This window comes from Nelumbo nucifera, chromosome 6 (genome assembly GCF_055504915.1).
Source record: "Nelumbo nucifera cultivar China Antique chromosome 6, China Antique-T2T, whole genome shotgun sequence".
In the NCBI taxonomy this organism is placed as follows: domain Eukaryota; kingdom Viridiplantae; phylum Streptophyta; class Magnoliopsida; order Proteales; family Nelumbonaceae; genus Nelumbo; species Nelumbo nucifera.
In genome coordinates, this window is record NC_142654.1 from 48,011,901 (window position 1) to 48,026,478 (window position 14,578).

Below are 14,578 nucleotides of genomic sequence, written 5' to 3' on the forward strand. Positions count from 1 at the left end.
TTGGTTCAGATCTGGTTCAGTTTATGGTTTAAGAATGATCCTTGAAAATATGATTTTCTAAATAGGGAATGCGATTCCCAGTTGAAGGGAGAGAAAAATTTTTGAAATTCGCCCCTTATTCCGTAATCTTTGGGCATCCATACGATGGATCTCTCATCCCTTCAGTCCTCTAATCTGTTTTCTTGTAGTTCGAACCAGCTCACTACGCAACCAGCCTCTAGATAACCTTCCACTTAGGAGCTCTCAGATCGCGCACCATCAATTGGTGTCGTCTGTGGAAACACGACCGAAAAGCCAACCTCTATTCCCTTTTATTTCATCCATTCAATGGCCTCTACAAGCAACACTGCGAAGAGCATCCACATGACCACTTCTAGGGGACAGGAACAGACCTCAGCTAGCCAGGAGTTCCCCATGATCTGTATTGGCCAGTTCACTATCCCCCTCACTATTTCGGGGTTCCCAACTATATCAACACAGCAGGCTCAGTACCAAACCTAGCTGTTGAATGTTCCCCTGCCACGGGTAAGCACCACTTTCTTTGTGCCAGAGTGTTCGAACCATGCAGCTGCAAATGCAGCAGATGCACCAATTCTAGCAATTCCAACAGTACTACTTCTACCAATAGTATCAGCAGCAGTTCCCACCGCTATAGCCCCAACATCAGAACCAGAACCAGCATCGGGCCCATGATCAACAGCATCACCAGGGCGTACACCGATCTCCTCCTCGGAGTGTGCGAAGTTGGGGTAGAGTTTATGGTCAGCGTACACCCCAACCTTCTCAGAGAGGAATCCCTAAAGACAAGCTCGAAGTCAGCTAGCACACGAGTGAAAGAATGGTAGGATCCATCTAATGGACGCCATAAAGGTTGCGGAATGGGTGGGCGAATTTCAAAAATTTTCCTACCTTCTTCCAACTGGGAATCATATTCCCTTAATTTAGAATACAATATTCAAGAATCCTACTTGAACCATAATCGAACCAGATCTGAACCAAAAAGGAAATGGAGGATTATACCTGATTCGGAGAAGCAGTATCTCCCAAAGTTGGTGTTCACGCCCAAAGAGGACACCAAGATCCGCTCTTGCTGAAGATGACATAGCTGTAGGTGGAACGGAATCAGCAGAGTGCGTCCTACACATTGGATCCTTCTCAAGAACCCTCTGGAAACTCTGAGCACCAAATCTTTTATAGTCTTTTCAGCAAGACTGATGTCAAGAATTGATTTCTTGATTTCTTTCTTCTGCAAAGATCAAATCTTGCAAGAAGGAATGGCGGCGGTTGGAGGAGAACCCCTGGGACAAAGATGGCTGAATTGCTTCTCTTCTCTCTGGAGTGTGTATGAGATCTAATCTCAGTTCGCGGGATGCTTTCTTGCTTACAACCCTTTGTTCGAAATTCGATCTTCTTCTCTTAGGGTTTATCCTCTTTTCTTCTTGATTAAGAAACCTCCGAATTAGGAGTTATCCCAATCCAAATCAGTATTTGGATAGGGGATGATCTTAATCCTATCTGCAGATTAAGTTAGCTTACTCCTAATCTTATCAGGAGTTTATCATATTCAAATCTGATTTGAATTTGGTCTCCCAGAGTGGATAAGGTTAAAGGCCCAATCCTTTTGCTAACATTAATCTCAGATCCGCCCCATAGATGGGTGATCATATCAGCCCAGCTCGAAATGGGCTTTCGGCCCATTAATTGTTCAGTGCTTAACTAGTTTCCAATCTTTTGCCCAGTTGGGATTCTTTGTATGGCGTCGGACCCAAGCATTGATCTACACACCAGCTACATGGGTTCGGCCCAGCCTTTATTACAAGGCCCAGCCGAATTCAGTGAAAAGCTCACTAAACCCCTGAGCCCATCACATGGACCCTATGGGCCCAACACTTACATTAAGTGGTCATTGGGCCAAGCCATCTTATAAAAACCCAGGGACTGTGGGCAGGTGCAAGATTAGCCCATCAGGTACTATCATAAATGGTCTTACACTTAACCTCTCAGCCCTTAATGATCAAGCACTGCTCGACAAGAGAGGACCTCTCCCTCGGCTGCAAGGAACAGTGCCGCACTCTCTACTCACATGGATCCCAGGAATTAAAACCATTTGCAAATATTTTGAAACCATACAAATATATATATGTATATATTAATTTTGCAAAACAAAATTCCAACGATTGAAATCAACTGCTGGCAGTTTGGTTTCCATTAGAGAGAGTGCATTTCCGATCATTACCTTTGTCCGACAAAGGAGCTGATCCTGTCACTATGATCACCCACTCAGATGAATTCTCAGACTGTCCCAACATACCCAGGTTTTGATCCCCGCTAAGGATTTCACTGATTGGCATATCATAGATAGTCTGATCCGACACCTAGTGAAGTGTCATAATCGAGTCTAGGGGTCAGGTGTAACTTTCCAGTTTTGCCCATCTGTCTCCAAGGTCCAGGGCAATACTAGAAATCTGGTCCGGTTCAAGGATTCGAGTAATCCCATACTGCATGTGCCTTGTGTCTTACCCTGGTGGCCGATACAGGCCATCCCAACACTTGGTGTCACACCAGTATCAGCCTTGGTAGGATAAATCTCCCTAGACTTATCCAACGGCTGTGAACATTTAAAACTAACACGAGTCTCTATAAGTGTCCAATTTTAGGGTCTTACACAGAATTATACCAAACAACATGAATCAAACATGCACTTTATTTATTTACACTAAATAACAAAAGTACATCAAATCGGATTGAAGCTAAGGGCATACAAAACTGTCTAACAACGAGGACCAATCCGCAACAACACTCACAACCTGAGAACTGTGGGTTGCAAGTCAATGACCATCAGCTTGGAGCGCAAGGCGCAAACTCACGACGAGACCCCTCGGCTCCCCGTAACAGCCAACAATGAGTCTGTGATCAAGAAGATGTTGGAGGTTGGAACCCGATACCCCCTCGCGGCAGTGCCTGGGAGCGAGAATGAACCCGATTTGAAGTACCTGATAATATTGTGGTCAACAGTACTAATGTGGAGGTAGTAAAGAAGCAGTGAAGATGCTGCAAGACGCACCGATCTTCCGCCAGGAGTAGTCTGCCACCGAGAAGCAGTCAGCCACTAGAGTCGAATAAGGTGAGGGAGGGAGTGAGCTCGGTAGCTGAATGACCGACTCTTGCATTGTTAAGCCGACCCTCCCCCATTTTAGCCGAGATACTAGCCGCCCCAAGGTCTAAGGACTTTAAGACACCTACATTAGAGATGTTTGATGGGAAGTTCAACCGCAATGATCACATCGATGCATTCCAGTCTCAAATGCACCTCATCAGAGCAGACGAAGCATGCATGTGTGTGGCCTTCTTCACCACCTTTAGAGGACTAGCCAGGCAGTGGTATAGAAACATAGCACCAGGCTCGATCAAAAGTTGGGCTCAGTTTGATGACATGTTCACTACCCATTTTGTCACTAGTAAGAATTGCCTGAAATCATAAGAAAGCCTTCTGAATGTGATCCAGAGGGAGAATGAACCAATTTAGAGCTACATCAAGTGTTTCAATGAAGAATGTCTGCAAATACCAGACCTCGATTCGGTTGTGCGCCTCACTGCGGCACAAAAGGGAGTAAAGCACAAGGAGTTCGCGTGGTACATCGGAGTAAACTGCACAAGTTCAATCGAGGAGTTCCTCGACATCGCCAAGCGGTTCATGAGTACAGAAGAAGCTCTTGGTCCGAAGGTAGAAATCCAACAAGGCTAGGGGTTCTAGGTCAGTTCGACGATGTAGGACCTCTCTTGTTGAAAGAACATCCTACACCCCCTCATGCAAAGCAAGGAGAAATCCTGATGGGGATCAAAGACTCTTCCTTTGTCAAGTGGCCACCTAGGCTGCAGGGAGATCCGGCGACCAGGAAATCAAACTTCTATTGTCATTTTCATCGTGACACTGGGCATAACACTAAGAACTGTTGGAACCTCCGCGACAAGATTGAAGAGCTCATCCGCCGCGGGTACCTGAAGAAGTACATTTTGCACGAAGGTAGACAATTAGCGGACCATCAAGCTGACCAAAGAAGAGAAGCTCTGGAGTAGAGTAGGCAAAATGATCTGCCACCCCGGTGACGGGTTGTCGAAACCCTCAAAATTAGTACTAGTCCCACAACAAAATATTTGTAGTAAAAGTGGTAGTAGGTCGAATCCCACAGGGAGCTAACAATAATCTCTCAGCCGAATGAATATTATCACTGAGTGGGAAAATTTAATAACTGAAATTAAAAGAACAAGAAAGCAATAGCAAATTCAACTAACAAGAAGTAATCAGTCTTACCGAATTTTGGTTCAAGGGTTCGGTTTAGTCAATTGGCCATCGATCATAGGTAGACTTCGGTGGTCTTGCAATTCAAGCATTTAACCTTAGATTTATTAGGATAGCCATAATAAACCTTGTGTTTTCCTAAATCAGCTGACCGAACCCAGCATTCGATCAACACTTATCACTAATCGACTGGGTACGATAGCGTTCCATGTCAACTAGTGATAGCATTAAGCTTTGTGAAAACAGTTAAACCAAAATAACAATAATTGAGATAGCTACAATTATCGAATTATGTTCCATCGATTCCCTTTAGGTTAAAACATGTCAATACATTGGTCAAAGGCTGTCACGAACAATTGACCCAGAAAGATATTAACCTAATTGCTACTTGTGCCATTATTCGTGACAATTACGGATCACCAAACTATGGATGGCAGTAGGAAAATCAACATTAATTAATTTGTCAGAATAATTAACATTAACATCCAATGGAAATATGCATAAGAACCAATGGATACTTGAATTAAAAAGCAAGATCTTAAATTAAATACATAACCTAACAATGGCATAATCGAACCTCCCCCTTGAACCAGAAAAGAAAAGCTTAGCTTCTCATGATCTTCGAACTCTCCATGCTCTGCTTCTCAGTGGCTGAACTGCTCTCTTGGTAGCTTAAGTTGTTTGATGATCTTTTGGATCCTTGGATTGAGTGATGCTAGAGCTGGTTCACCCCCCTCTTTATAAAGCAGAGGGAGAGGGCTGTTTTCCATCTCCTTTTAGGAGATTAACTTCAAATTAGAAAGTCCTAATCTGTTTTGAACTAATCCTGTCCTATCTCTTATCTAGTGATCTAATCCAATCTTCTTATCTTGATAGGATTACATTCAAGAATTTAAATCTAATAAGACTCTCTTTCTGGAGGTTACATTCGAAATTGGGTCTCTTGGCTCTTGAATTCGAGTTGGGCTGCTTTAAGAACTTGTGCTGCTACAAGGCTCTTCTGCGAGTTGGGCTTCAGCTGTGAAATGGGTTTGGCTACGAACTTGCTCCGACTTCGGGCCCGGTTTCGTATTCAATGCGGACCGAATCTGTCAAAACCCAAAACATAAAATTTGTGGGCCTTTATTTTATCTTTTTGATGCCTCTCGAATTGTCCAATTCGGAGTTCGGAATTGAGAGTTATTCCTAGATTACTGACTGTTGCCGAAACTGTGCAAAATCATCCGAATTGCCCTATTTTCTTCCAATTGCCTTATTTCTTGCCCTGAATTGAAATACAAGAGTAATGAGTCCATTTAAGTGCTAAATTGATGTAAATGAGTGAATATTAGGTGATAAAAATAGGGTACTTTTTTGTCTCATAACCCGGTAGCAGCATCCGCCTGAGGACTGACCGATCTGTGGGGTGATCAACATGATCACCAGCGGGTCCGTTGTTGCAGGGTGTACCACTGCGGCAGGGAAGACCTCGGTTTGGGAGCTCAATCTTGAAGTAGAAAATCCACCGAAGAGGCCTCGGATCGAAGAGCCCATCTATTTCACAGAGGATGATGCTCGTGGGATATAGTATCCGCACAATGATGCCCTCGTCATCAAGCTAGTGACTAATGACTTCGAGGTAAAGTAGATTTTGGTGGACTCATGCAGTTCCACGGATATCCTTTTTCTGGAAGCTTTTGAGAAGCTACAATTACAACGAAGTGATATGCAGTCAAGCCCCTTGGATGCATCACAGTGCCAGTTGCAGTGGGAACATGGCCCAACCTAGTGCGCTTTGAGCACACCTTCCTCATGGACGTAACTTCGTCCCCCTACAACGTGGTTTTTGGGTCAGCCCATTCTGCACGCCCTTCGTGTAGTCATGTCCACCTACTATCTGGCGATGAAGTTCCCGATAGGCTGCGGAGTAGGGGTTGTACGAGTTGACCAGTTGGAATTGCGTAAGTGCTACATGGATGCACTGAAGGGCAAGGCGAAGTTGGCAGACGATGTTGAACTAGAGCCTCCACCCGAGCATACAGAATAGCGAGCTGCCCCGATGGAGGAAACCGTCCAAATTCGAGTCTTCAAAGATGATCTGACGAAGACTGTTTAGATCGGTGCATTTCTAAAAAAACCTCTCAGATCACAGTTGGTAAATTTTCTACTTAAAAATTTAGATGTTTTTACTTGGTCCACGGCAGAAATGCCCGGTGTTGACCCTAATGTAATTACTCATAGACTTAATGTGGACCCCTAAGTCAGACCAGTTAGACAAAGAAAACAGAACCTCACCCCAAAGCGGTGGAGGGTAGTTGACGAGGAGGTTGGGAAGCTCCTCGCAGCAGACATTGCTAAGGAGGTCCAATACCCGAGCTGGGTGACCCTGTGCTGGTGAAGTAGGCCAACGGAAAGTGGTGCATGTGCGTTGACTACACTGACCTCAATAGAGTCTGCTCGAAGGATTGATTTCCAGTCCCAAGAATTGATCGCATAGTAGACGCGACCTCGAGGCATGAGTTGCTGAGCTTTATGGACGCCTACTCCAACTACAACCAGATTAGGATGGACATAGCTGACCAAGAGAAAACTGCATTTGTAATCGAACTGGGGCTATACTGTTATAAAGTAATGCCCTTCGGATTAAAAAATGCTGGAGCAACTTTCTAGTGACTTGTAAACAAGGTTTTCGAATCTCTTTATTGGAAATAAAGTAGAATGTTATGTTGATGACATGGTCGTGAAGACCTAGTTTTGAGCTCTTTAATTAACGATTTAAGTTGCGTTTTTCAAATTCTAAGAAAATTTAACATGAAGCTCAACCCGAACAAGTGTGGCTTTGGGGTCTCATTGGGCAAGTTCCTTGGCTATATAGTTAATTGACGTTCCATCGAGGCCAACCCGGACAAAATTTAGGCCATATTAGATATGAGACTGCCCCAAAAAGTAAAGGAGGTTCAAAGGCTAATTGGCCGGGTAGCTGCCCTAAACCGGTTCATGTCCAAATCGGCGGGTCGGTGCCTACCCTTTTTCAAGGTAATTAAAAAGAATGAAGACTTTGTATGGATTGAAGAATGCCAGCTCACGTTTGATGAGCTGAAAAAATACTTAAGCACCGCATCGATTTTAACCCGTCCTAAGGAAGGCGACGGGCTAAAGTTGTACCTCTCGATGAATGACACAGTGGTAAGCTCAGTACTAATAAGAGAAGTAGATTTGGTCCAACAACCTGTCTACTATGTTAGCAAAGTCTTGTAGGCTGCGGAAGCCAGATGCCCCGACATTGAGAAACTGGTGTATGTGCTAGTAGCCGCATCTCAGAAATTATGCCCGTACTTCCAATCCCACACAATCATCGTCCTAACCAACAAGCCTCTGAAGCATGTTCTGTTGAAGCTCGAGGTATCTGGTAGGTTGACGAAGTGGGCCATTGAGCTGAGCGAATTCGACTTCTGGTTCGAGCCACATCTAGCGAACAAAGCCCAAGTCTTGGTAGATTTCACGGTAGAATGCACATTCAACGCACCAACCCCTGAACTAACTGAGCCCGCTGACACATTGAGATGTCAGCCAGTGCGACACCGGTTCCGGTCGGAACAAGACCAACCAGGGATGAGGAGCCCTGGAACAAGACCAGCTAGTGGTGACTACGAAGCTCGTGATCTAACTATGGCAGCCTATCTAGCCAAAGTGAGAGAACTTTTGCCAACCTTCCGCTCTTGGTTCATCTGGTAGGTATCGAGGTCTGAGAATGCTAAGGCCAATGCTCTATCGCGATTGGCCTGTACCAGTGACAACATGATGCGGATGGTATACGTAGAAGACTTGCCTCGACCTAGCATTCTTGGGGGGGGGGGGGCAGAAGAGGTCACTCCGGTGTTGCCAGCAGAAACGAGCTGGATTGACCCGCTCGTTGATTATTTGCTCTACGGGACCCTACCAACAAAACACAATGCAGCGCGGAGGGTAGAGCATCAGTCAACCTGATACGTTCTTATCAACGGATGACTGTATAGGAGGTCCTTTACGCTCCCCTATCTACGTTGCTTGCGACCTTCAGAAGCAGACTGGGTACTCCAGGACATCCATGAAGGACTTTGTGGAGGACACTTGGGGGCAGGGCACTAGCCCAAAAGGCACTAAGGCAAGGATACTATTGGCCCACTATGAAGGCAGATGCACTTGAGCTCATCAAGAAATGTGACAACTGTTAGAGGCACGCCAACATCCTCCATCAACATTTTATGAATCTGAAGTACTTGATCAGCCCGTGCCCCTTTGCGCAGTGGGGGATAGACACCCTTGGACCATTCCCACCTGCAACCGGGCAGAGGAGCTTCCTGGTAGTGGTGGTGGACTACTTTATAAAGTGAGTGGAGGCTGAGCCCCTACTAACAATTACGGCTCGGAATGTGCAGAACTTCTTTTGCAAGAGCATAGTATGCTGCTTTGAATTACCTAGGGTGTTGATATCAGATAATGGAAAACAGTTTGAAGACATCAAGTTCCAAAACTGGAGTGCTCAGATGGGGATCCAGTAGAATTTCACTTCGGTGGCACACCCGCAGGCGAATGGACAGGCCGAAGTGATGAACAGGGCTATCCTCTGAGGACTAAAAGCTCGTTTAGCGTGAGCTAAGGGGTTGTGGGTGGACGAGATGCCCAGTGTCCTTTGGGCCTATAGGACGATTATTAAGACTGCAATAGGTGAAACACCCTTCAACCTAATGTATGGAACGGAGGTCGTGATCCTCGCTGAGATCGAAGTACCGACCTTGCAACTCGATACGCATGACGAGGAGGCCAACAATTATGAACTCTAAACTAACTTGGACCTTATGGAAGAAGTATGGGACCTGGCTTATATTCGGAATGCGGCATACCAACAACAGGTGGCTCGGTACTATAATGCTTGGGTTAAGAGACTGCAATTTCGAGTCAGCGACCTGGTGCTCCATAAGGTGATGTTGCTTGAGCCTAGCGTATGTAAGCTTGGACCGAATTGGGAGGGTCCGTACAAGGTGGGATGAGTGTTCGGAGAAGGCAAGTATGAGATCGTGACCATGGAAGGGAAGCAAGTATCCCGAGCTTGGAATGTCTACAACCTTAAGAGATACTATCTGTAAGCTCGCATATCAAAAGTTCACAAAATTCACTAAGTACAGAAGACCATATGAGACCTAGTTGCTTCTTCGGCATGGGCAAGGTTAAGGATAAGGAGAGTGGACCACGAGTTACTCTTTGGGCCTAAGGGTTAAGGTGGCGAGCTGACAGAAGACCTCGACACCACGTAAGACCTAGTCACTTCGGCATGGGCTACATAAGACCCAGTCACTTCGGCATGGGCAACCTAAGACCTAGTCACTTCGGCATGGGCAACCTAAGACCTAGTCACTTTGGCATGGGCAACTCACGATGCAGTCGCTTCGGCATGGGCGAAAGAGAAGTAGCCCGTGTGCAGGCAGGTTGGGCACATACCCTGTAGTGTCTGCTCACTTCGGCGTATATTGACATCGGATTACACTTACTTATGCCTAGCTCGCCAGCTCGGCACTTCAGCGCTTCGGAGTAATCCATACTTAGAAAAATTTTGGGCAAACAAAATTTGTGCACACGAGATGAGTAGCCAAAAGATCTCATTCATTCAAAGGAAGTTCATTTACATTCAACAAAAAAAAGGGAAGGAAAACAAAGTTACAACTAGTTAACTGAGCTCAGAGGCTCGGGACATCAAATATTTATGAGGGGTCCAAGAAAAGAGGCATGTGAAGTCAGTCTTTTTGGGGCTCCTCGCCCTCACTAGTATCATTTCAGGGCAGATCGGTCTCCATGGCGTTAGAGGTATCTTCAGCTATCTCTTCTGTTGTTTCTTCACTGAAGTCATCATCATCGCTCCCTTCCTCGGAGTCTGGATCCTTTGCAACCTCGTCGGCCATCTCCTTAGTAACCCTGATGGTGGTAATGGCCTTGAGGTCGAGCTCGAGGAATTCACACTGCATCATCCTTCTACTAAGCTTAAAGCCCTTCCGATAAGATGTTGTGGCGGCCTTTATCAATAGCTTGCAGAATTTCTGCGAGCTCTTATAGACATTGACGGCTTTCCTCGCGGCCTCCTTGATCACATTGTTGAAGATCGCCTCGCGCTCCTGCAGAAGGAATTGAAGATCCTCCTTTTCTTTTTCCATATCCTTCTTCTCTCACATCAACATCTCGATCAGATCCTTTTGAGCTCGTGCGTTATTTTCTAGCTTGTGGATTTGACTGAGGTTCTTGTTCAGCTTGCGCTGAGTGCTCTTAAAGGAATCTTTGGCTTGCAGGGTTCTCCTCAGATGTACGTCATACTTCCGAACTAAAGTGTGGATCATGGAGTTCGCTTGCCAAAAAGAGAAAATAAGTCCCAAGTATTGAAGGACAATGAAAAGCATTGTTTGAAGTGCAGACACGTACCACCATGTAGTGACTGGCAGCCTTATGCCCGAGCTCACCGATCGAGAGCTCAGAAAGCTTAGCGACCTCTACTGCGTAGATCGCTTCCTTGCTCTTCTGGAGGCTGCATTTTGGGTCCATGATGCTTGGCGGCACTTTGGAGCCCTCTCCTGACGAGCTGGCTCGGCGAGTAGCTTGGAGCTCAGACTTCGAGATCTCCTCGGATTTGCGAGGTGGGGAGTCCTCACCACGGTCTTCTTTGACCAGGCCGATCATAGGAGGGTCCTCGGTGACAGCGGCGTCCTCGGTGGGCCGGGCAATGGTTTCTTGGGAGTGACCCTTCTTGGATGTCCTCCTCTTTTTCCTCTTCTTCATGCTCCCAAAGAGCTTGCCAGCGGGGATTTCCTCCATAGAACCTATGGAAAGTAACAGTGAAGTTGGCCAATATAATTAAGGATAAATTCAAAGGATAAGTGCGTGGACCGAGGTGGTGACCTACCAGGAGGACTCAGCCCGACTTATCTGAGCTTCGCCCAAGAGCAGACTTCTTCCTGTCTCTCCTTGTCTAACTTGATGTTGGAGTCCTAAATGGTAGGCCTCCAGTGAGTTGGAAATGGCCACCCCACAGTATTACGAACCATGAAGTAGCGTTTCTTCCAGGTCGGGACTTTATTGGGGAAGTCTTGCAAGATTTTGTAACCAGGTTGGGGAGACATATAGTAGCTTTGCCTGTGCTCCAGGAGGACACAGGCGGAGTTCTTTTTGATGGAATAGATCGAAGCAAAGATGTCGAGGGTCAAAGTCCTATTATAGTCATGAAAAATGGAGATGGTACCTACAATATTGCGGATCGAGTTGGGATGGAGCTGATCTATGGCAATGTCAAAAAATTTGACGACCTCGATGATAAAGGGGTGAAGTGGGAAATGTAGCCTAGCCGTGAGCTGCTCCTCGAATACCACGATCTCGTCGCGACCATGGTCCCAAGGAAACCTTCCTAGAGGAATACTATATACAAGGTTACCGGGGAGCTTGTAGTGAGCTACTAGGGACAGGAGCCCATCAGTTGTCATCGTTGAAGGACCGAAGCTATCTGGCCCCCGAGTCCGGTGCGAAGTGGAGGTCCACTTACGGAAGCCTCGCGCTCTTGCCGAGGTGCGTCTGCCTCGGACAGGTTGGAGTCCGAACCCCATACCGAAGCACTCACCTCGGTAGGATGCAATTCTTTGGCCTGCGCCGAGGTCCCCACCTCGACTTCGGTAGACTCCTCACTTAGGTCAAAAAAGCTGCCCGTGCTAACACTAGACATGATGAGCTGCTTGGAAAAGATAGATAGGAAATGGAAACGAAAACAAGACGAAAACACCTAAAAATCGAAGAAGAGAACGAAGTGATCTCGATAGCAGGAATAGGAGGCACCAACATGGAGACAAATGGGCCCCTCTAGGCCCCTCTTTATACCCGCCATGCCCGGGGATTTGACGGTCGAGATCTTGCGCAATCCAATGGCTCTCGTGGAAACCGACTACATGCCTACCAAGATTGAAATCGGTTGAGCGTGGGCTTTGGCGTCGATAGAGCTCATAAACCGCATGACGTCTGCGCGTCCCTGGTATGCGATCTAGGTTATTTCGGTTGAGCCAAGCGAGTCGATGTGGTCTGACCAAAGAACCACTCTTCCGACCAATAGAATATGGGCCAAGTCCACCTAGCCTTGTCATGAACTCCCCTCACCGGGTCAGGACCCCCAACACGGGGAGTGGGGGGCAATTGATGAGGGGTAATTTGGCCCAACCTAATGAATAAAGGACACGTGGACACGACCTTCCAGCCAGGCAATGACTCAACACTTCTCGGCACCTTCGTAGACCGGGCTACCTCGAGTACGTTAGTCACTTTGGATAGAACTGGAGTCAGGGGACCTCGGCAACCGCATGCGCTGAGGTGACACATAGTGGATTCTAGAAGTTCGCTAGTTGTCCCCGAGCCTTTCGGGATCACGCCACGCAACCTTAGGACTTATCCTCATTCCACCCGAATCGGATAGAGGTGATAAGCCTTATCAACTAGTACGTTGGCCACCTTCCAAATCGGAACGGACTCCTACCACCCGCTCCAAAGATCCCAGAGAGGCTCCTTCGGGCTCATGGCAGTTCAAATATATAAGGACATTGGTTCCCTTAGTACAAGGTACACACGATTACTTGCTCATTAGCTCTCTTATATACTTAAGCTTTCAGCTCGCAACTAATACTACAATACTAACTTAAGCATCGGAGCAACCTCATCGGGTTAGCCACCTCGGATCCTTTGATCTGTTTTATTACAGTTCAAACCAACTCGCTACGCGACTAGCCTCCAGATAACCTTTCAGTTAGGAGCTCTCAGATCGTGCACCATCAATAAACATACTAATTTTGTATAAATATATGCATGTTATTGTTGTATTTTTATTCTTGAAATTGTACATACCTTTTCTTGTAATATTTTTACCATACAGGTATGTTGCTATAGTTAAGGAGGAAATCCACCCCAACCATTATTAGCATTACAATCGTACTTGCCACACTTCACTCCGCTGTTTCAAAGTTAATAAATAGCCTATCGTTGCCTTATTTTTGGATTTTTAATATCAAGTTAAATTTCATGTTTTCAAAACTGGACTTGACCGGAAAACTAGGAATTGGTCACTTGAGTGGTTCAGTTTTACCCCAAAAATGCTATTTGGTCAAAAACCGTTGATTTAGTCAGTGAACCATTGATATGGGCGGTTGAACTGTATGACTCGGGAACGGTTTTTGGTCGTTTTTGGGTTTTTCAAATTTTCAAATTTCTTTTATGTTTTGTCAGAGTAGGCTGTCCGTTCGGACTGGATGGTTGGACCGTTCGACTCGGTGACCAGACCCCATAATGGTTCCCTGTCCGGTCCGGTTTTAAAAACCTTGGTTAAATTACTCTCAGTAATGTCTTGTGAAGTTTTCTTAGGGTATGCTTGGTTCATGGGAATAGGGGTTTGGACTAGGATGCTGGAATGTCATTCCCATTCTAGCCGGAAAAGAAAAAGAAAAAGAAAAAGAAAATACCCAACACGCGTCAACCCTCCTTGGGATTCATACATATCTTAGAGAATCCAAATTCAATTCTTGTTTGATCCAAACATTCAAGGAATTAGGTGATTTCGATTCAGATTCCAACTGCAAACCAAATGAACCCTTTAATACTTATATTATATGACCTATAATATATCCCGACTCCGGCCTTGATGGATTAATCCATTTGACTCCAAATGATTTAAAATTATAAAAATAATATTATATATTTTATATTTTGAATATATAATATTAGAGATGTTTCCAAAATTTGTATACTTTTAATATTTTTATTTATTTTAAACTTTTATTATTTAATCTTGACATCATGGGCTAATCCCATTTGACCTAGCTTGAGGGTTCAACTACTTATCCATCATTTGATGAAATACAATTTCATTTTCAAGTCAGTTTTAAAACACAGATTTTGCATTGTTAAAATTATCGGATATGGATTTAATTAGTAGAGTTTATTGGTAAAAAACAAAAGATGCATTAAATATAAAATTTAATGTGAGAGAGAATGAGAGTTAATTGGATCTTGAAAAAGTGGGAGTTAGCACCTTTAAATGTAGTAGTACTTAATGAGATCTAGAGAATTGAATGAAGCACAAAAAATAGTATTGTTGCGAGTTTATTTATTTAATACATCTTAAATATATGATTTAATGAGAATTAATACCTTAAATTCAAGACTTAAATATATGACTAAGATCATTGTCATCTGTTATTTGTAAATTTTCAAGCAGCATATGAAAAAAAGCTTCCAAATAAAGCAGTCCAA